The sequence below is a fragment of the Pipra filicauda genome, unplaced genomic scaffold, assembly GCF_003945595.2.
Source record: "Pipra filicauda isolate LSUMZ 115617 unplaced genomic scaffold, ASM394559v2 scaffold153_size1761393_pilon, whole genome shotgun sequence".
In the NCBI taxonomy this organism is placed as follows: Eukaryota; Metazoa; Chordata; class Aves; order Passeriformes; family Pipridae; genus Pipra; species Pipra filicauda.
In genome coordinates, this window is record NW_024104029.1 from 689,850 (window position 1) to 714,594 (window position 24,745).

At 36.8% G+C, this 24,745-nt stretch overlaps 1 long non-coding RNA gene across 1 annotated transcript in view; it reads left to right on the top strand.

Moving 5' to 3' along the window:
• Positions 1-397: 397 nt before the first annotated feature.
• The window catches only part of LOC120322783, a 74,737-nt gene continuing 50,389 nt past the window's right edge, over positions 398-24,745 (top strand). The window contains exon 1 of the long non-coding RNA XR_005562704.1: positions 398-457. This is a non-coding gene — a long non-coding RNA (uncharacterized LOC120322783). The remainder of the gene's footprint in view (positions 458-24,745) is intronic.

Genomic DNA, 24,745 nt, shown 5'->3' on the forward strand with positions numbered 1-24,745 from the left:
TTAGTTATTTAGGGAGGATTCAAAACACTTTTCCTGGAAAAAAGCAAAAGTTGAATGCTAGACAGATATCTCAGGTACTTAACGCATGCTGTAACTGACTTTCTCAATGAAACTGAACTATTAGAAGAAAGAACAATGGTCAGAAAAATGACATTTCCTGAAATAGCAGCTATAAAAGGGGCTTGAGCTGTTTGGTTATCTTAAAGTGGGCTAAACTTCAAAGTTTATAAGGAAGGAGTTCGAAAAATCAGCAGATAATTCCAGTGTATGTGTCATTACGTTGTTGTTGGATACAATGGAAAATTCTGGTCCAGAGAGGAAGTAGGGCATAATAGGCTAAGCTTAATAGCATTTGTTTACATTAAATCATCTGTTTTATACAGATTTTGACAGTGTTGCTGAGACTGTAATCTTCAATGTCCAGATTTGAACCCCTTCAACAGCATCAGAGATACAAGTGAGTGCATTTCAGTTGTCTTTATTTTTGCAATTCTTGAACATCTGAGGCTTCCATTTTCTGCTGGCTTCTTTCTTTTTATTGCTTTTTTAAGAGTGTATTAGGCTAGAGTTATTGCTGGTTTACTCTCTCACCTCATTGCTCACCTCAGGCCTTTACAATCCTTAGAGTCCTTTAAAATTTTATTTCCATTTTCATCAGGTGCTGGCTCCTCTCCATACTCTGGCATTTTAGTTATTCAGGGATGCACACTGTAAGCCAGCTTACACAGTTTGCAGCCTAATATTCAGTGTTTGCAAGGAGTTTAACTGTTTACATTCATTTTTAGCAAATACTGATGGCTAATATCTGTTCTTCTGATAAATGGTGAGAAAATTGATGCTTTACCTTTCCCTTCCTAATTTTTATCCTGAATCTCAAAGGCTCTGCTTCATGTTCTGGGTTAATAGCCCTTCAAAATTTTAATTTAGAAATCATCTGGGCATTTGGACAGAAACCTGATATAATTCATTCTGAGCTGGCATGTCCCATGTAGTGGAACACCTGCCCTAGAAACATCCTGCAACACAATCTACCTGGGCCCACAACTGAGAAGGTGATATTGGTCAGTACAGAGGAAGGAGTGGGAGTCTTACACATGGAGACTCCCATGAAGATATTTTTGAGATCTTGAGGCACATCAGGTAAAATTTAAGCTTTGTGAAGATAGTGGGAAAAAAGGTCTGTGGTATAGGCTAGATTTGACCTGTGTTGTGGAAAAACCCTTATTGATAGCTAAGCATCACATAGCCACTCACTCTCCCCCAGTGGAATGGGAAAGAGAATACGGTTAAAAGTGAGAAAACTCATTGATTCATAAAAAGACAGTTTAACATATAAAGCAAAACCTGCGCCCACAAACAACTGAAACAAGCTATTCACTCACCACTTCCCATGGGCAGACAGGTGTTCAGCTACCCCCAGGAAAGAAAGGCTCCATCACATGTAACACTGACTTGGGAAGACAAATGCCCTCACTCCGAATGTGTCCCCTTTCTTTTTTTTTCCCCCAGCTTTATATGCTGAGTGTGCATACCATGCACACCATATGCATACCATATGGTATGGAATATCCTTTGGATCAATGGAGTCAGCTGTCCTGGCTCTCTCCCTTTCCAGATTCTTGTACATCCTCAGTCTCATTGCTGGTGGGGTGGTGTGAGAATTAGAAAAGGTCTTGATGCTGTTGGGAGCACTGCTCAGGAACAGCTAAAACATACCTAAATCTTGTAAGATAGAAAATGCTGTTTTCCTTATTTAACATACTAAGAACGGAAACACTGATTAAAGTTCGCTCTGATACGAAGTTCATAGCTGGCTTTGGGCAAGTCACCTATGTTACATTCTGCAAGGTACCAATCAAAGGCGCCTTTGATAGCTTAGGGATCAGAGTGCTGATTTCACTGAGGAATTCTGCCCAAGCTCATTTGACTTGAACTGGTTCCTTCTGAGATAATTTTGATATGTAAACAAATCCATGACTTTTGACCAGGGTCATTCACCAATTCCCTGGCAAATAAAAACTTAATTCTAGGTCCTGCCATGGTCCATGGGGGAGAGGTGAAGGATCGCGGCACTGCACAACAGGGTTCAAGCGATGTTTGAGGTGCAATGGCTCCTTTATTGAAAGTTTTATGCGGGGCTTTTATAAGCTCTGGCATGGAATGCACCAGAAAATGGGGTGGAGCATGAGACAGACAACCAGGGAAACGAATAGGGGTAGGGACTCTGGGGAAGAGGGAGGAACTGGGGAGGAGCTGGGGAGGAACCGGGGAAGGAAAGGACAAATGGTAGCTCTCTCCACACTGCAGCTTCTTCAGCCAATCAGAGGGAGAAGCAGGGAAGCAGGCACCTCGAGGCATGCCTGGGCGAGCCCGGGTATTACAACTGTAGGGGAATCATACAATGTGCATATTTGTAAATACATAAGAACTGTAAAGTCCATATAATAAAGTCCTTTCAATTGCTGTATATCTTTTTCCAAGCCCGGAACCGTTCCCATTCTGATTCCTGCTCCTCCACAAGGTCCTATCATTCTTCTCACTCATTACTGAAAAAAGTAACAATGAGTTTCTTATTTGAATAGTTCATAAATTACAGAATCACAGAATACACTGAGTTGGAAGACACCCACAAGGATCATCAAGTCCAACCCTTAGCCCTGCACAGGACCATCCCCAAGAGTCACACCATGTGCCTAAGAATATCATTCAGATCCTTCTTGAACTCTGCCAGGCTTGGTGCTGTGGCTACGTCCCTGGGGAGCCTGTTCCAGTGCCCAACGACCCTCTGGGTGAAGAACCTCTTTCTAATATCCAACCTAATTAAGTGCACAGTGGTTTTTTTTCCTGTCTAGCTAAGGCGAAGGGGAAAAGAGCATATTGTCTCAGTATTAGATGTGAGGCTTTGAATTTCACACTATGAAAATTTACCTATGTGCGGTATTCTTTTATCAGATTCTGGAAGCTGTGATAGACCCTTAAAATTAACATCTGAATTCCTGTAAACTTCACTACTTCTGTCAAGCAGTTTAAAAACATTGTTGATACAGAGGCTTATTAATTACTAGTATAGTCTTTGTAATTGCCTAGTCTAGAAATTGATGAACAAAGTCATTCCAGAAAGCAATCAATTTGAAATCTAATTTGTTGGTGAAATGAACCATATAAACAAAATGCCACTTGCAGTTTGACTAAAATGAGATGTGCTTAACGAGCCTATCATCATCTGTAATATTCATCATGATGGGTCACAGTTACAAAAAATGTCATAAATCTCAACCAATGCACATAAAGCTGAAATATAAAATTGTATTCTGAAAAGAATAAAACATAAAACAGATGGCTGCCCCATGGTAACATCCTTAAATTTCACATGTTCTATTCATTGACTTTTGGGCAGATGAACTGAAACCAAGTAGGGAAGGGGGGATAAAGCAGGTGTCCTTTTCACAGTGTGTTTTACCTTATTATCCATATTGGAAGTTGAGACTGACTGAGGAGGCAGAAGGTCTAGATTTGAGCGACCAAACATAAGCCCTTTTGGAGTAAAGTGATTAACAACTTTTCCATCTTTATTTTGAATAGCTCTAGAGCCAATTATGCAAGGCAAAAAATAGATTATTGCAGGCAACATGGTGGAAGCTCGAGGACTTGCCAGAATGTTTTATTTTAATTTTTTTTTTTAATTAATAGTGATGAATAAGAGTGATAAGTAAAGTTGTAAGTAAAAAGTATGAGATGGTTGGATACTAAAAAGACACTCAAGGGGCTAAGGAACTGACCTGCCTTAGATAATATGAAATCTAGTTTCTATTTCTTCCATGCTTAGCTAACCAGACAGTATGTCTCCTCCCTTCTGACTTATGACCCTATTTTTCTTTGGAAGGTCTAAACCAAGAAATCTGCAGTTACAGCTTTAACATTTAATATTGGACGATTGGATATTTCCCAGAAATTCCCTTTTAGACAATTATTTATTAAAAGGTATCTGAAAGTCCAGGAAGAAAGGGGATTTGCTTAAATAAAAATATGGTTTCTTGTAAGTAGTGAGGGAGCAGAGTCCTGTATACAGAGAAAATTTTAAACCTTTTATGGAACTCCAGAAGAGTGAAAAAGTATTTAAAAAAATGGAAGGAAAGAGAGGAGATAAGATGTGTTTGCTACATATTCATTGTCTTCTATGACAGATATTTATATGTGAATGGTTGTGTATCTATGGATGTGTGCTTATACAGATGTATATGTGTGTTCTATATGTGACGTATCAGTGTACACGTAGAAATATCATATATACTTATATACATATGCATGTGCTGAAAGAGAAGGAGGTGTGAGAACTCTGCTGAAGCCCTTTGCTCTGTGGAAAGATGTTCTTTTGGTGTATCAACTATAAATAAAACATATGCAATGTTGTTGATACTTTTTTTCCTTTTTTTCTTATTATAGGATTGGGAAGCAAAGGGAAACATCTTAGGTAGGGGGCTGGATTGTGATCTTACAGCAATATAAATTCATTGGTTTCAGTTCAGTTATTCCAGATGAAAACAGCACAACAGAATCAATCCCCTAATCACTGAAGCGTTACCTGATGGCTTTTAAAATATGAAGAGTCTATTGATTTCTACTGTCAGAGGACGGTATCTTAAAGCAGTGTGTTTATGTAAGTGAGAGAGAGAGAATAGCAAATTAAAATCAGTACTGCAAAAATATCTTTCCTTTTGCTCAGACAGATGTTTTTCAAGGAGAAATAAATATCAAAATATGGGAGAAAAGGTTTTTTTGGCTGGAATTATTCTTTTCTCCTGCCTGTACTGCCAAACCCCCATTTTTCAGGAACATATTGATGAGTATGTGGATTAACACAGCAAAGAAAGAACAGCTATCAGATTAGCTCTGGCAGAAAGCTACATGAGCAATGCCACCCTGCTTCTGGTACCTGAGCTAGTCAGGGGCCCCAGAGGTGTCTTATTCCACTTGGGGCCCCACGGAGAGAAGGCTTGAGTCTGGGCACTTAGGAGATGGATTTGATACTGAGCCTGGTGAGCTTCCCAAGCCCAGGCAGTTGAGACCAATTAGAGCCTTTTCAACAGAGATAGTCCTTGTGTGGGGAGTGCAGCAGGGCATCTGTAGGTGACCCATTATAAACAAACCCCTGCTGTGTTCTGACAGAAGAAAGCACTAGTTTTCTAACATGCAAGGTGTACTGCCAGGCTTACATAGCCAGATTTGTTCGACGGAAGTGGTGTGATTAGCTTTTTAATTTGGAAGAGAGTTCTTGGGGATATAGTTTTGTAAATTGTTGAATCAATTAACTTTTCATAGGAAAACTGAGCTCTGCAAATTTAATGAAATCAATGAACAGCTATAACGATTTTTTTCAATTTTTTTTTTTTTTTAGCAGAAAAAAAGAAATTTCTAGAAATCATTGTGGCTACTTAATATTTCAATAAGGTCTCTGCTGACATGTAACAGTGTTTGAATTCGACCTGTTTGTCTCTAGGCTACTTTATCATCTAGTGAAGTACTGGGAAAGGTATTTATTTACTTTCCTTAGGGTTTTGTCCTCATATCCTTGGAAATGGTCTCAGAGGCTAGGGAGAAATTTGTCTTCAAATGAAAAAAATGATAAGAATGTAACACTCTGCCCAGTAGGGTTGGAGCCAAAGAAAATCCTGCTTGAAATGCTTAGTTAACATTATCTCATGTAGGAAAGTTTAAAAGTGAATTAACAAAAATAGTCTGTCTTTAAAACTGTTTTCCTTCACTATCACATTCCTAAAATCTGTGTTTTCTGCAGGTACAGCTCACTTCTCAAATGCCAATCCTCAAGGAAGCTGGCAGGCAGCTGAAGGCTCAGCTGAAGCCCAGCCATAAATAAGTAGAGCTTTAAATGTTTTCAGCAGCATTGTCTCTTATGTTTGTGTTTATTGCACACTGTAAGCAGTGCTGCTTGGCTAACACTGCAAATGAAAAAAATGAGAACTCAAGATTTCTGTATTTTATAGTTTGTTTTTTTTTCTGATATTTCTGTGTTTTCTGCTGAAACTGATAAGGTTTTACAATGAGAGGAAATCAATAGAACAGTGAAGCAGAATTGTTCATTTTGTATTCCTCAAATGAATCTACTAAGTGAAGACTAAATAAAGGAATTTCCTGTCTTAAAAGCAGGAACTTAATTAGACTCATTTCTGTACCTAGCCTTCTTGAGCAAGTTCTCTAATTTTTGAAGAATAATTATGCTGAAATGATTTCTTGCATGGGATAATTCATAATTATAACAACTATAGAAATAAACAGTTTTGTTTAATTTATGCTAAGAGCAAGGGCATCAGTGGCAGATAGACAGATATCAGAAATATACCATCACTCTGGAAGAGACAATTAAAGCTTTTCCCAAAGTACATGAGAGCAATTTATGTGCATTAGTCCGTCCTTTCCTAATTTAGGGTTTATGATCCTTGTAATATCAAGATATATGAATCTCAAGGATTATGCATGTCCTTGGATCAAATTTCTCAATAGTCAATGAAGTGTAACAATTAATTATAATAAATAATGCAAGTAGAACTCATGACAAAAGACTGGGTCAGTAACTGAATAAAATGGACAAGGCTTCTGCTAAGTTTGTTTAATATGCAGCAATATAAGAACAAGGAATTTACTACAAAGAATTATAGGTCCATCTGACATGAGAATGAGGAAAAGAAACTTCTATTTTCATAATGCCCTTCCTTAGATGTTGAAAACGTGTGCTGGTTTTGGCTGGGGTAGAGTTAATTTTCTTCATAGTAGCTACTATAGGGAAATGTTTTGGAATTGCACTGAAAACAGTGTTGATAATACAGAGATATTTTTGTTACTGCTGAGCAGCACTTACACAGAGCCAAGGCCTTTCCTGCTTTTTGTACCACCCCACCAGCAAGGAGACTGGGGGTGTACAAGAATTTGGGAGGGGATGCAGCTGACCCCAACTGACCCAAGGGATATCCCATACCATATGACATCATGCTCAGCATATAAAACTGGGGGGAAAAGGAAGGGAAGACACATTCAGAGTGATGGCACTTGTCTTCCAAGTCACTGTAACACATGATGGAGCCCTGCTTTCCTGGGGATGGCTGAACACCTGCCCACCTATGGGGAAATGGTGAATGAATTCCTTGCTTTGCATTGTGTGTGCACACGGCTTTTGCTTTATCTGTTAAACTGTTTTTATCTCAAACCATGAGCTTTCTCACTTTTGACCTTCTAATTCTCTTCTCCATTCCAGGGGGGGAAGAGCGCAAGCAGCTGTGTGGGGCTTGGTTGCCAGCTGAGCTTAAACCATGACACAAGGTCATATAGCATGCCTGAGATAATTTTATCCTTTGACTAGGTTCACCTATAGCATGTCATACATCAAATGACGTCATAGCCCTTGTTTTGCCTCTTGGTAGTACTGGTTCTAAAGTGAACTTTAGCATCTGCTTGCAGTGTGTAATCTAGGTAAGCCCTGGGTTTCAGTTGCCCTAATCATTTAGCTTACATTCAAGTGATGATGGTAAGGCTTCTCATACTACAATATGTGTCTTGATAGAGCTCTGTATATCATCCATAATGGCAAAAAATCCAAACTTTCTCTTGTAATTTCTGTTCTTTGCCCATCAATTCTTGTGTTTGTATGCAATACTTACGAATCCGTCAATGGAAGTGCTTGACCCATCTGCACATGCTAAAAAGGCCTGTAGAACTGCAACATCACAATGTCAATAATGGTATGAACATGAAAGATAGCTTATTCCATTTTCAATACACTTTAATTAGAACAATACCTAAAGATACCTGTCCAGAGATCCAGTCATTCTTGTTTATTACAAAATACATTAACCAGCAGCAACAGACACTACACCTGATATATCAGTGGTGAGGGAAGAGTCTCTGAATTAAGTCTTTACTGAAATAATGAAACAGAGTTGGTATCTAAGTGAAGTAATATTTGTTGTTATCTTTAGTTTTCTGGTTGATCCCAAAAATATCTTTAGATAATCTCCTTCCATATGGTAATTGCAAGTTTCAAGTAAGCAAAGATCTGGATAGCAAGTGAGCTCAAATTTTCTGGAGATCAAAGGAAGTTTTTCTAGCTTATTAGTAATCTTTCCTACCCATTTAGCCTTATGCGCCTTACTGTAGCTAGAACAGAGACACTCATTGCAATCAGCAACTTGAATTTTTGAGCTGCTAAGTGTGCTTTAAAACGCTTGTTGATTCACGGCAGTCACAGATGCCTTTTTAACGTTTTATTTATTTTCTAGTACTTTTACGCGGCCCCAACAAAGACTAAAATCCTCTTATGTCTTCCTTTTCAATGAGGGAGTCATGAACCACATCACACCAAGGATAAGACATTTAGAGACAAAATCAACTAGTACTGTAACACAAAGTATTATGTCACTTTCTGTCTCCAAGTGCTGTGCTCCAAAGAGTTCCCAGTGGAAACCTTTGCATTAAGACTAAATCTCATGGAAGCCCTTGTGCTCTGGCAGTGTTAGACAGATTCAGATGCCTTCTTTGTAGTGGAGAAGGTTTATTAGCCTGTGAAGTCCTGTAAAAAAGGTTTGTTATGGAGACATGACTTCTCTCATGCAGAAGTGTTGTGTGGCAGGTGGAGTTTGCACCTGGCATTTGTGGATTCTAATTCTGTTTTATCTGTGGGCATGAAAACAGGCTAAATCATGGTTATTTCTCTTCTCCTTTCTGTGTCACTTGTTTAACGGATATTATGCTACTCCCTGCTTTGATGCTGTATGTATTCACAGCAGTGAATGTTTGTATGGAATTTTGTTCTCTAAGTACATGAAATCTTCTGTATTATTTCACTGAAGAGCATCAAAGACGTGTTCCTAATCCATACAGATAGACATCGTATTTAATGCTTTTAAAGCTGGCAGTATCATGTGTATGCATAAATGCTTTAAGTATGAAGAAAATAAAACTTGGGAGTTCTGTCTAAAGATATATATTGCCCTTCTGGGACTAATATTCCAGGCTTCATCTACAAAATAGCAGTCTGTTGATCTTGAATCCTTCTTGAAATCTGATTTTTCCCTTGCAGAGCCACTGTTCTGTTTTATTTATAGACTCCAGGGAAGGCCACAAAAATATAACTGAAAAAAAGAAAAGAAAAACCTTTCTACTTGCAAGTCACATTTGGTTAACTTTCCCCCTTTCCTCCTGTTCAGATGCAAATCAGTGCCAGTATTTGTTTACTGAAAATATAAGCAACAAATCACTGTGCTTTGAAATATTGATTTCAAAGTAAATTTTCTGGGTGTCTTCTGGAAACATACACATATAGATATGAGACCTCGTAAACTGGAAATAGAAGACTGAATTTTCAGACTGTGTTCAAGTAGATAAAAGAGTAGCCAAAAATGACCTGAGCTTAAAGTTGTTCATCTCTATAACTTTGGTATAAACAAGCAAAAAATGTGTGAGCTTTTATGCTTACAAGATACATGTCTAAGGAAATCTAGCTGTGTTGTATTCAGTTTACAGTCAGTCTATTTTTTACCTGTTGCCTAAGTGTATTATGGATTCACAAAATATTTGGGAGTTAGATAAATTAATTCCTTTGAGGTTCTTTCATCATTCAGCTGGTAAGTAGCATATTGTATTCCTTGAAATATTTTGTACTTTGAGATCTCTTTTGAAAGGGTTTAAAAAGATCATTCAGCATTCTAAAGTATTCACATTTTCCGCACTTTGTATTTACATCTTGTGTATGCAAAAACATATTGGATCTATATCTACACTCATTTATATACATATATATATACGTATATACATATAAATATAAATGTATATGTAAATTATTTGCCCAAGTCCCAAAATTGACTCAGTAACAAAGCCCGGAAAAGACCCGATGTCTCCTAATTTTAATGGCACTTCTTTCTTCAGTGAACTACACATAATAACCTCTGACTTAGCTTCAGTATTTGTTATTAAGCAGACAACATTGAACAAGATTACTCAGTCTAAATTAGATCTGATTTCCGATTTCCTAACATGTCCTGTCGTTAGATACTATTGCATAAATAGCCAGTTGCACTTTTACCCACAAAGATGATTCAAAGTGTACAGATCTTAAATGCTCATGAATGTTTCATAATGGAGACAAAAGATGTCTTCTGTTAAAAAATTTATGGTAGTAAAGAGGTGATTTTTTTAAAAACTGCTTCTCTTAATCATTCCTACTCCAGAATATGTTTCTAGCTTGCTTTAATATAAGGCAAATTACAGATTCAATGTTTTCGCTCACAGATTCTGCTAGCTCTCTATTTGCTTTCAAAACATGTTCCAAGGTTCCTGAAGTGGTTTGGCTGATGTACCTTTACTGTTATTTTTAAATCTTCACCCCACTGCAACATCTAAAGTATGTAAGTGAATACATTTACTCTAATAGGCACATTTAGCAGATAATAAGCTTGACATGATGTCCTTGAGTAGAAGATGTTCAGAGTTGTTTATTTAACAACATGACCTCATGAGACACAATTTAAAAGCAACATTTTTACCCTGTTTGAGCATGCATTCATAATTTAGGTTGTTTTTACTACAAATGCAAATGCTATTCTTTAATAATCTGACATGGTAAAATTATTTAGTCTGAATTGCTGTGGATATGTATTAGAGCTAACCCTTAGGTTAGGTTGCTTGTAGCTGCTAATAGTCCTTATGGAAACAGTTTTAGAAATATTAGTTTTAGAAAATTGATTTTATCATAGAATCACAGAATGTTTGGGCTTGGAAGGGACCTTAAAAATCATCTAGTTCCAAAACCTCTGCGAAGGTTAGGGACACCTTCCACTAGATCGTTTTGCTCAGTCTCATCCAACCTGACCTTGAACACTGTCAGGAATGGGGTATCTACAGCTTCTCTGGATAACCTGTTCCAGTGTCTCACCACCCTCAGAATAAAGGATTTCTTCCTGATATTAAATCTAAATCTGCCTTTTTGTCACTTCAAAGGCATTACCCCTTTTCCTTCAGTGTGTTCTTCAGCTTCAGTTCAAAGCCCTCTTCGCCAGCTTGGCCTATGACTGCCAATGCTCTTTCCTTTCTCTGAGAGAGGGATCCCATTAGCCTCCAGTAAAACACATTTCTCAGAGTCCAATGATCTAAGTAACCTAACCCAGAAAGTAAGTAAAAATTTTCCACAGTTAGTATTTTCTGACTACATTGCACTATCGATTGCTTTTCACTTATGCATAAACAGGCAAATTTTTTCTTTTCCCAGTTTATTCTTTATTTTGAGTTCAGTTTACAGGTATAAATTTCTACCGCTTCACTCACTGCCAATACGGGGCTTTCATTGAATAATTTGTCTATCTGCATGTCAAATTGATAAGAAATGCATTATGACCTGAAGAAGGCTGGGGAGTACTGTAATCAAAGCTTCTTAATTCAGTATTTTTCTTAACATACAGTTGAAATAATTCGATTAAATTCTTTGCCTTTCTTAAATAGAATTTTGTTTTTAAAAAGCCTAGAAATTGTGTCCTTGTCCTAGGTGCATAGTAATTACAGTATGTGTGGAAGATATCTAAATTTGCTTATTTTTAGTTAGTGTGAGTGATGATGGCAGAGTAGCTACAAAGATATTGAATAATTACCCAAAGGTCATGGTATTGCAGTCCAGTTAGCAGCTGCAACAAGGTTCTTTAAATGGATACTACAAAGATGAGATTAAGGCACTAAATCCAACTGTTAAGGTCCCAAATAGAAAATGAACTTAATTTTTATCAATAAGTAAATGATAAAAACGAGGGAAGGGGGAAGGACAAGGGAGGAAAATAAGGAAGGGGAAAAGCTACAAAATTAAATTACAAAAAGATTGCCACCAGCAGTGAGGGAACAAACTGGATGCATATGACCTCAGGCAGTTAGCAGGAGGACCATCGAATGGAGGCAGGTGGTGAGCAGGGTGGATGAGTAGGTGGGACAGCAGCAGCTAGGAGAGATGGATGAAAGCAGGCAGGGGGTTGGCAGCCAACACTGGACCCTGAGTTGAACCCGATCAAGCTGGAGGTGAGCGGGAGAGGTGGAAGGGAGGCAAGCGAGATGGAGGCAGGCACGATGGAGCGAGGAGTGGGGCCAAGATCGGAGCAGACTGGAACACTGGAACCTGGTGAACTGGGCCCAAACAAAACTGAACTCAGGCTGTCTTGGACCCCAAAACAAAAGAAGACCACCAACAAAAAACTCTCTCTACTAATGACACTGGGCACGGTCTTAAATACCCCACGGTCGATGCTCACTGGCTGACTTGCCTCCAGGCAGACTCCTCCACGCTGCCGGTTGGTTAGACCGTCGGTATCTGGGCAGGCTGGCTCTGTTGAGATGGGAAAATGTAACTTTTCTCTGCTCTAGACTCTCCAGGGGGGCTGGCTAGTATATCTAAAAATGTCCTCTCAGGACGATGAAGACACCCCCGCCAGGAGTTGAAGACAGAGTCTGCCATTTTGTTCACCAAACTGGCCAATGTGAAAACAACAAAAAGAGTAAGAGATGAAACCGTTTCTTACACGTGGGCAGGATTGTGCAGACTGTTTTGAAGCCTAAGCCACTTTATTATCATGATATAATTATTGGAGATAACTGGTCATAACCTATGACCTAAAGAAGAGAAATGTTTGCAGTCACCAGATTTTCTCTATGTGCATGTGAGTCTGTGGACATGCATCCAAATCTATCTAACAGGTTGTATATATTTAGTGAGGAAAAAAAAATGCTAGCTTTTTACTGTTTGCCACTTCCATTCACAGATAGGGTTGTAAAAAATGAAATTGAGTCTATCAATTTTTTTTCATGTCGATTTAAAGCACAGGATAAATCCTTTCTTTAACAACGGCATTAAGAGCAATGGAAAAACAACAAGAAAATAAAGATTCAAAATCAGCATCTACCTAACAGAAAATTGAATATTTTGTCTAATATATGAAAAGGATGTAATACCAAGGAATTTCCTGAAAAAAATGGTGTTTGGTGGGTTAAAAAGTCAGTACAAACATGAAGTGACCGGATTTTCAAGGGAATAATGAGGATACATGCCACAAATGGACTCAGTCTGTGGTGTAGGGTTTATATGGAGGTAGATAGAAAGATTGATGTGGAGGGGTATAAGAAGATGAATTATAACATGAGGAATATAAGGGTCTTTGTCATCACCTTCCCCAAGCAAGTCCCTATTTTTTTTCAGTTTCTTGCCTTTTAATACAGAAAATAAGTTATTTTAAAGAAAGGGATGATCGTGTCATTAATTTTCTGGTTTCCTTTTTTCCCCCTACTATTTATATGGTTTGTATTTCTGTAGTATTTCCTAGTTTGAGCCTTTTGCTGTTATTTTTATTCGGACCCAGTGGTTTTTGGTCTGGTTTTATATTCCTTTTAAATTGAATTCCGTCTCTTCCTTTTTCCAAATTTTCCATCAAAACCTTCCTGAGTATGTTTGTTTCTCTGTTCTTCTGTTTTTTAATTTTGTTTGCTCTTCTTCAGCTTAGCTATGATTATTCATTCATCATCCACCCACTTACTTGACTTACTTTTCCCCTCACACTAACAATCACCCACATACATGGTTTTATTTCATTCGCCGTTCAGTCTCTTCCCTGTTCGACTCAGTCACCTACTAATTCATGCTTTATTCTGCCTCACACTTGCAGTTACTCATTCACTCCATTTTAGGAATCTGGGGGAAATGCAGAGACAAATGTAAAAAGGAGGTATAAATAGCAAGAAGAAAGACACAGGCTGTGAAAAGTGTGGAAGTGAACTGCTGAGAAAGAGGTAGTCAAAGAGATAGAAAAGGAAATCTGGAGTGAGAATTTCTTGGGGTGTCAGGAAAGGAGTTACCATCACGGTGAGCGTGTTTTGGGGGAGCAGATGGTGGAGAGTTTGGGAAAATGGATAGATGGAGTGGAAAATTGCTGTTCCGAAGAACTTCAATCTTCTCTTGGATGACCTTGATGTGTGAACTCTGTGTGGCTGAGCAAGGTTGAAAGCCTTTATTTTAATGGTGATTGAATTCTGGCTTTTTACTTCGGAACTTTTTATGTAGTCATTTTTAACAAACTGTCACAAGACTACCATGATGAACACCAGGAAAGTCACCAGGTGTTTCTGTTCATCATCCCATTTAGATCTTATTTATGAGTAAATGTTCCTTTGGAGAAGTACAGAAACATATTGTGCTATATCAAAATAGGGAATGATGACAAATCTTCCTGCAACTTGAACTCGTAGGCTATAATCACCCTCACTTATTGCATCTCAAAACAGAGCCTTCTTCTCACACCAAAACTGGCTTGGAAGTTTGCATCTTGCATGATAGCAAATTATTTATGAATATCCATAAAACCAAGATATGTCTCATGGAATACATAGAAAAGTGCAGTGAACGACTTTCAGGTAGTGAACATTAAATAAATAAAAATTACATATATCCTCTAAATGTGTAGAATAAACAGGCAAGAGGTATAAAATTATCTTTATAGGTAATATACTGTGCAGAATTTCACTGACCTGAATGGCATTATTATGACTAGGTAATATTTAAAATTTATCAAATAATACTGCAGTTGTTAAAGCATAAATTTCTTTTTAATGAGTCTTTGCAAAAGCTATGTGTATTTATATCCAACACTAACTTGCCAAATGGAGTATCGTAGAGAAACCTATGACCACAAGATGGCAGGATTCCCATTCAAACCTGACATTTTTTAGTAGAGCTGCACATAGAATTAAAAAAGCTTACCTTGAACTTTATTTATTTCCGTAGGTAATCCTGTTCCAAATTTCCCTTCAATTTTGCAAAATAGGGGAATGTATGAGAAGGCTGGTTTTGCATACCGTTTGTCTCTATATGTTTTTTAGCCATGCTATTCTGCATCACAGAATACTGTAATACTGTAATTTTTCTGACATGTGTTATCCTACTAGAAATGATGCTTTAAAAAATAAATACAGTTCTTCAAAATAAGTGGTATCAGTCTATGTTGTTTTAGTAGACTGAGAAATATGGAGAAGACATAAATTTTCTGAAATTTGCACAAAATATTAATCAAAATATTTCCCATTGGTGCTGTGCTGCAGTTTGACTAGCATTTAAGAACTCCCATTTTCAGATGCAGCTGGACATTTTCTTCTGTACAGTGGAGAATTCAAGATACTTTTGTTTAACATTTTTCAAAACATTTCTTTTAAAACATAGTTTAACAAGGTGGGATCTTTAAGAAGGCTTGGTATTGGCGGACCTCTCTAGACAGGAAAGCAAAAGTGGAAATTCTGTATGTTTTGGTATGAGATTCATAATATTGTGTCTTTCTTTGTGAATCACATCATGTTTTATGCAAATATCCAGAAATTTCAGTTTTAATTTAAAATATTTTTTCTGGGACTGGAGAACATGGGAGGAAACACTTGGAAAATAGATTAATGAATGATCTAAAGATCTAAGGATTTGTAAAATCAAAATAATTCACATATTTTTGTTTTAAATATATTTATTTTAAAGGCAATGAATTTTTTTGTGACCTGACTCATAAATGTTTACCACAGGGAATTTTGCCATTGGCATCCAATGAATTTAGGCCAAAGCTAAGGGTTTTTTGAAACTTTTTCCGGGTACGTTTTTAGAACAAACAGAAATTTTTCTGCCTTATATTTAATATCAAAAACAAGTGCTAATGCACTGATTATAGGTAGGAAATAAAATCTTTTCTCATGTGAATACAGGGAGTATATTCCTCTTGAAAGGAGAAAACTTACTCAATTACACAATAAAAAATATAGAGAAAATGACTTTGAAAATCCACTGTGTGGAGAATTCTACAACAGTGAACTTTAAGAATTTACACTAAATTTTTAACTTATGAAATAATAATGTTGCTCTCCATTTTTTTTTTTCTAGATTGTGGATATTTATATCACCACATTGTCCTAATTGTAATAATATAAAGAAGAATATTAAGTTCTTTGAGCAGTGCATGACTGTCTCTAGTATAATCTGTACCATGTAAAGAACATCTCTAATCTGAGATATTTCATGGCTGATATCTTGATTTATTGTTTTAATGTATATGGAATGCATGGTTATTGCATAATCCCAACGCATTTTAATAAATTACAGCGAAAGAGAGTCACATGCCAGGTTGATTAAGATAAATAACATACCAACACTTTTATAGAGACAAATCCCCTAGTGCAAATTATTCAAACTGAATGTAATGAATAAAATTAATATAATGTCCTTTTATGCACTACAGAATAACTACACTGAGTTTATATTTTTAATACAAGGATTGGGTGTTAGGAAAGAGGCAATATCTGCTTTAGGTTTTGTCCTTTTCAGGCAATTTTAATTTATGCTTCATATGTGCAAATCTTGATGCATTTGGGAAGATACAAAAAGAAACTTAGTAACAAGTTATGTGTCAACACCACCTTCATAGTTCTGAGCAATCGTTGGAACTCAGCATATATACAAGATCACAGCCCTTGATCTTGGTTCATGTTTTGAACCAAGACTATCTATCATGCTGGACTCGGAATCTCCGTAAACAAGAGTTACAGTTTTTTCCTTTATTTCTTCCTATGAAAACGGATTTTCCATTAGCACTTAAGTAGCAAATCGGTGCCAAAGAGCACAAAACACAGCTGAGTTCTCTTGTAGCCACTGCTGAGTAATCTTTGTACCCACATTGTAAAATCATCATTAATTTCTGTTGTTTGTCAGTGGCAGTGTTAGTTCCTGTATAGATACCAGGGTTTACCACAGCAGTATCTGTGATACTGTTTTTTCCATAGTACTAAGGTTGCAAAATAAGTTGGTTTTCCCAGACAGGTTTCTGAAAAGACCCCTCAATGCTGGCATGCAATCAGAACAACAAACTCATTGAACTGTGCCTGATGAATTCATCTTCATAATTTTTCATGGTTTTTAAAAACTGTGTTACTGGAATATTTTAGTGTGGGTATTTCAGAAACTGATATATGTTAGCAATCCTCAGTAAACTAGGAACTGAGCTGCAATAGGTAAGAAAACAGTTTTGCCTAATATCTATTATCAAATGTGATCTGTGATGTAGGCCTATTTCTTTCAATCATGGAAATATGAAACTACATTCAGAAACAGTCATAGATATTAATGTATATCTATGTATATGTCCACGTATGTGTATAGGCTACCTTTGAATTGTAGTTTTCCTCACCGTGCTTTTTCATCTTTTACATGATGAGATTTTAAATTAGTATCTCTCTTTTTCTGCATGCTGATATGACATATTCCTTAAGGAACTAGTTCATTCCTAGGGAAACTAATGATATGGACCACTGCTTTAAAAGAATGTTGATTCTCGATTCAGGTATCTACTGAAGAAAGTTGCACTTTATTTAACTTAACATATGGAAATCAAAAGCTTAGGAGACGGTATGCAGGTCATTCTTATTGTTAATCTTGTTTATTTACTTCTGTTCTCTCAAGAGAAGAAATAAGTAAAAATTCCAGGAACACTTGGAAGATGAATCTTAAATTAAATTTCATTATTTAAAACACTATTTCCAAAAGCTAGTCCAGAGGAATACCTGGAGTTTGCACATGATAGCTAACATGAATTATGCTTCTCTGCAATGACGGTTGCTACATTTCTACCAAAGTATGCAAGGATAAGAAAAAGATTTTGGTAGTTAACTGGTAATAATTGTGGAGCTATCTGCATCGTCTCTTTCAAAATTCAGGGAAAATATATAGGCAGATCAGGGACGAAATCTTAAGCATATAAGAGAAGCCATTCCAGATCAGCCAAACAGCTTGCTTGCGCTATTATTCCATCTGACAATGGCCGTTACCAGATGCTTTAGAGGAAAGTGCAAGAAACCCTGCAGTGAGCACTTATGAAATACTCTGCCCGTAGAGGAAATTTCTTGTTAATCTCTGTCAGTGATGATTGGTTTATATCCTAGAGCATGGTGGCTTGAAGGTTAAGTGTAAAATAACTTAGGGACTAATATGACTCGTACTACTGTAAAAGAAACTCTGTTTTCCTGAGATACTTTAGTTTTATAATGTGATAACAGATGCTGGCCAAATGATGTTAAGCAAATTCCTCAGAATGTTTTGGCATCTATTGTAGAGACTGGATAATGAAGGAGATTGGGATAAACACAAGGGATGAAGTCTGTGTGATTTACAGAGAATTCATGAAAACAGGCATATCTTTTTTTATTACGTTTTGCAATCTTACATACATTTGTTGATAATAAGGAAAAATACCACCTAATTTTTGTACAATTATCAAAAATATTAAAGTACTAGATTTTACATGAATAATACTTTCTGTTCTCTGGACACATTTCTGAATTTTGTGAAATGATTGTTTTACTATTCCTTCTAGTCTACAAGCAAAGACTGAATTTTCTCATTTTAAAAGAAAAGAGAAGAGAAAAAATCTTTGAGCTTTCTTTACATATCATGAAAGGACAAAAAGGCATACATCCAAACTCCGTCTTTCCCCCCCCCCCCCCCGCTTCACTGAGATATTTTCATGAAAAAAAAGTAAGCCTCTAAATATTTTTAACTGTCTAATCTACACAGGGTCATGAGATCTCTTCTAGATGTTGCAGTGTTGAATGAGGATGTTACTGTGCTCAGCTCTCCAAACTATAATCTGCCAGCTGGAAGTTGCCATTCCCACAGCTCTGCCAGACAAAGCAGTCTGAGAGCTTTGCCTTATCCACTTCAGGCAAAGTCAGTTCCCTTTTCAGACTGCTTTGGTCAGCTGATTAATACTACCGAGACTCCTTTTGGGGTTCTCATATGATCCGTTATGCCAAGAAGCTGCAGCAGTGGCAGGCTCTTGGGAACAGACAGGAGGAAGCTCTTAGGGTTGCTCATAACTTTAATTGTCACTGTTCTTTGCTAGATGAACATCTGTCTGCAGCCGACAAATGAGCTCTGTGCAAGCATTCTGCTAAGGACACTGCTATTTTATGCCTGTGTTTTTGTGCACAACTCATGAACTTTTCATCTCCTTGCTAGCCTGGCTATCTTAATCTTTCTGGATATCTCAAATTTAACTCACTTTTATATTGTTCAGGTTCTGTATGACTTCAGTGCAGTTTTCAGACTAAAAATTGCACAGCATACAAAAGCAGAAAAAGAAGGAAAACAGTTAATGGACAAAAAAAATCTCAAATTTTTCATGATAGTAAAATATTCAAAATTACAGACAACATTCTTTCTACTCACTTTAGATGTAGGCTTTTTCTGAGGAGGCATAGCAATATATAGGAAGTAGAACTGATAGCAAAAAGTCCTTGGTACTTAAAATTGCAGAGTTCTTTCTCTCTGCTTTATAATGCATTATGCTTCATTTATATATCTGAAAGGATTGTGGAGGAAGGTGCAAGTTAGGAAAGGTAATGCCTGAAACCATTAAATTGTTTACACAAGGATATTCAGTGTTCAGTAAGACTTCCTAAATTGTTGCCTAATGTAGTAATCATAATGCAGGTTCATATAGTCATGAAGAACCACAGAATGGTTAGAGTTGGAAGGGAACTTAAAGATCATCTAGTTCTAAGTCCCCTGCCATGGGCAGGGACATCTTCTACTAGACAAAGTTGCTCGAAGCTCCTTCCAGCCTGGCCTTGAGCACTTTCAGGGATGGGCCATCCACAGTCTTTCTAGTGGTCTAGTGGAAGGTTACCTGCCTGTGACAGGGGAATTAGAACTAGATGATCATTAAGATTCCTTCTAATGTAAACCATTCTATGAATCTATGATTCTATGAATTTTGTTGCCAGTTGATTTAAAGGGGTATGGGCTCTGGATTAAGAAGAAATAATAACAAATGTTAAAATATAAAAAGAAATAAGAACAAATGCTCTTATTCCTTCCACTTGGTAGCAGAGTCTTCAAATCAGGAGAACACCCACATGCTTCTCTGGTTCACAATGCCCAAAGCCCAGAAAAGCAAGAATTGATACAGAAAACGTTTGATTTTGAGAATGGTTAGAAAAGGAGTTCAAGAGTGTAAATAAATTTATACCCCTGTACTGCAGAAAATATTAGCAACTTATAACAACTTAAAATAGCATCAAAAATAGTTTTCAGATCAGCACAGGCAACAGAGCAGACCTGCAATGTGCTCTCTGTGTATGTTGCTCAGTGAGCAAAGTCGGCAGAGCCACTGTGCAATAGTATAAACTGTATTTCCTCAAATCATTCGCTTGAGGACAAACAAGGTAAGCAATCTGAATTTTATTTCTAGTCAGTGACTCAGTACTGCTTGGGATAGCAGCTTCCTTCAGATGTCTCATGTTGTCAAGCTGGTATTAATTTAAGGGCTCTAGATGTTACTCAAACAAGGCATGTTGTAACATCCTTCTGGGAAGAAAGAGCCTCAAAGCATCTGGGTATCAATACCTGTATTAATCGTGTGACAGAATATAAAAGGATGAATTCTAACATGCATTGCCAGGCTAACGACTGAGTTACATTGTCTCTGAGTGAGAATGGTGTAGTTCCACAATGCGGATTATTCCTGCATCAACTGAATATTGGCCCACGCTATGTAATGCTACCCCATATGAGCTATATGAGATAGCTTTGGTCTGGCATCTGAGAAAAACTTTAGAAATCATACTCTCTCATAATTTTTGCTGCTAAACAGGTACCGGTAAAATGTTTAGAAATTCATACCAAAAGTGGGTTTTTTTGTGAAATGTATGCAAATTACTGTGAATTTAATTAACTGCAACCTCTCTTGGGAAATCTGTGGAAGCCTGACAATACCAAGTGACATTAACTTCTTTCTTAAAGGCCCGACAGTGCTTTATAGCTTTATTTTTTAATGCCAAAATGATAATTCATTGTGCTCAAGAGAAAAATGCCTAATAAGGTTCTGATTATTTTCAACTGTCAGCTCAGAAAGCATGTGAATACAGAATTCATGAAAGTTCTTCAGGAGTTGAGGGCAGATCCCTCAGAGCAGCTTTGTTTGTTTAAACTCAAGCTTACCAGCTGAAGTTCCTGGACTGATCAAAATTATTTTGTTGTGAAACAAGGAGCCAGTGCCTGGAGATGCACCTAGAAACAGATTGCAGAAAAATGCAGATTACAGGATGTGCGGTCAATGACCTCTATTTGATATAGATTGTTAAGGAAAGATGTCTTGAGACCGCCAGAAATGATAATGGTGTTCCTTGCGAATTGCAAGAGATATTTAGTTTAAGCAAAAGATGGCTTCCCCAAGATTCTTTAGCAGAAATGTATTTGCAGAGTAATCCTTGCTCTTATTTTAGTAAGTTTATTTCTTATCAAGTTATTATGTCAAAGATCAAAGGCAAACCCTTTGTGAAAAAAAGTGATGAGCATAAATGTAGGAACACACACAAAGATTTAAGTAGACCAGTATTCTGGCAGTGGCCCATACATAAAGCTTTGGGAGAGAATAATAGAGCAGGCCAAGCAGAAAGTAAAATTTTCTTGCTATGGCTTCTGACTTCTATCAAACCGTAACTCAAGGACTTTGTGAGTGGGAAACTTTTTTTTCTTGTGTGTGTGTGTGTTATATAATAGCCTTGGAAGAATTTTTTCTTCCATAAATTTTTTCTAATTGCTTCTTAACCCACCTAAGCTTTTGACATCTCCAACATCCTGTAACTATGAGTTCTACAGTTTAATTATGTGCTTTGTGAAAAGTGTTTCCTTTTGTTTGCTTTAAGCCTGCCACTTGATAATTAAGTCTCCTAAGTTCCTTCATGGTGGGAATGAGGGAACAGTTCTCTGTATATTTTTTCTATTCAAGTCAATATTTTATAAGTATTCATCATATTAATCTCATGGGCTTTTCTTTTCCACCTAGACTTTTTCATCTGTCCACTTCAAATAACAGCTTTTTATCCTCCTAGGAACACTTTTCTGTACCTTCTTTAGTCCTCCAGAGTCCCTTTTCAGATGTGGGGAAGTAGAACTGCATTCAATATTCAATAAGACTTATTTTGTATTTCTTATTCAACTATGTTTACCATTCAGTTACTTTCATGATTTCTCGTGAGTATTGAACTGAAGCTTGCATAGATGTGTTAAAGACTCACAAAACTCTGTTTTGAGTGAACATGACTAATTTAGACTCATCATAGTAAAAGTTGATTTGTATTAATGGATGTTGATATTTCTCAGATATTTTCTTGTCCAAACACTCCTTATTACGATAACCTTCTGTAGCGTGTTGCAGCTGGCTTTTGTTTTGATAACCCTAAATAATTTAGCATTGTCAGTAAAATTTGTCATCTTTTCATCAGTAGCCTCAGATCCTGCATATAAACTCTGAATACAAGAGATATCCACATTCTTGTATTTTCTAGAAAACTCCATTCATGCAAGAATTTTTTTTTTTAAGTTCTTATTCCTTATGTCTTATCCCCTAATGGATCAAGAATCTTATGGATTTCCATATTTGTCCTATTATTCCAAGTACCATAGTGTCTATTAGATCCCTTGGCAAGGAACTTTTTTAAAACCTTTTTGTCAGCCACATCTCCCATGCTACTATGCTCTTCGATTTTTCAAAGAGCTCCAGTAGGTTTGTGGAGCTCTTTAGGTTAACTCCAAAAGCTGAGTTAACTCTTCTCATTATATCATATCTCTCCATAGGTCCACCATTTTTTTACATTTAATTTCCTTCTTTTTTTTTTTCTGATTTACTCAGGCATATTTTCTTCTAAACTATTTGACACCTGTCAGTAGAAATGGCTTACTTTTGTAACCATTGATTCTCTCAGGCCTGAAATGGCTTTCAGTAGCATTAATCATCTGGCAATTTCATATTTGACTTTCTTTAACTCATAGGTGAATATCATGTTGTTTTGGTGATTTGTTACTATTCATTTTATTGATTTGTTCTCATCACAAAAAGGTGAGGAACACATTCTTTTGTGTGATGGTGAACTTTATTACAAATATACTTCTGGTGTATATATATATATAAAGCCCTTAACTTAAATACTAGTGTGTTTGAATTCAAGTTTTATTTTCCTGCTGCTGGAACTACATGGTGTTATTTATTCATTTTCTCCAATTCTCTGGAGGCATAAAATTAAGATCTGAGCTATGATGCCAGAACTGTTGATTTAGAGATGCACTCTAATTTTATAATAATTGCCAAAATCATACTAAAAGCTAGATTTAATTTTATAGGAAATATGCTTCCAAGTATTTACGTGCCAAATGAATATTCTTCATCTTAGGGTGCCATTTTAGTCCAATGAAGTAAAATCAAGCATATGATTTAAATGGTTTGGAGACCTATGTCTTCACTGTACTCTGTTTCCTTGTCCTGTAGGCCATTTATGGGAAACATTAGTACTAACATAAGCAAGTCAACAAAATTTTGCTTAGAGACACTAAATGTTCTAATGTAATATGGCAAACCTCAATGTATTCCAGTATAAATAGGACCTCAAGGAGCAAACTGTGTGTTTTCTGTTGAGAAATTATGTGCCTGAGAAATCTATTTCACAGTTTTGACAAAGATAGAACTGATTTTTATTTGCATTTTTTTCTCCCCCAGAATTATTTATTTATTTTACCAGGATTTAATTTCTGCCCTGGAGAAAAACATTTTAAACAATTCAGGACTTTGACCTAAAGTTTTTTGGTCGGTAATCTATCAGGTCTTTTTCATGCAAACTCTAGTAATGTGAAATAGAGAGGACTTTGCCACTGCCATAATGATGAATATCTTCAAATTTTCTACATCATTTCCTATTCATTATGTAAATGAAATCTTATTTATGTAGATAGAGGTGTTTTTCCACTGATGCTCAAACTGTTTCTCAACACCATCACAGCCACCTCATCCACCCACAGATGAACATTCTCCAATAGTCATTACGAACTGTAGAGAGATTTCCAATAAGACTTTTGGAAACTTCCCACAGACCAAATTTGGCATATCTGGACACTCTCCCACCTCTTGCAGATGAAAAAACCACTGCTTTTTGGTATTGAAATGTCCATTTAGTTTGACTGTTTCTGTGATGATTTAATTGTCCAGTGTTCTCTGTGCCGTTGTCTGGGGGGGTGCAGGCACTGTACCAAGATATATGCAGAAAATCAGTATGCAAACCTTGCTATTACCATGAACTAGGACAAAGGCAATTATTCATGTTGCATTTTAGTAGCATAACTCAGAGAAATAGCATAAGCTGCTCTGAAAGTTGGTCTTTTTATATATAGTTTCATCAGTCAGTGAAATAATGAGGAAACTCTTTGGAAAATGGCTAATTTATATGTAATTTATAGTGTTACAAGGCCTAATGATGCCTTCTTTTGATATTCATTTTGGTATGATATTCAGGTTCTATGATAACACTGTAAACAGTACACAAGTTATTGCATTGTCCTGACCAAGAATTCTGTGAGCATATTTTCTTCCAGCCTTGTTTGGAGATTGTGAACGTAGGCTTGAAGTTGACTTGCTCTTTCTGGGACATCAAATTAAAGGAGCTAAAGTGTGAACCCTTTCCAAAGTAAGCCAAAAAAGGGGAGAAAAGGCCCATAACTGTTTAAGATCTGTGTAGAAGATCTTGAGGGAAATGAGTTGATCCTTCAAATTTTATGTGGCTTTCAGGTGTTCATAGATGAAAGCCAGAGAGCTGGAGCACAAGGAAGGAGCTCTGTAGATAATTCTGAGCTGTGCAATGGCCA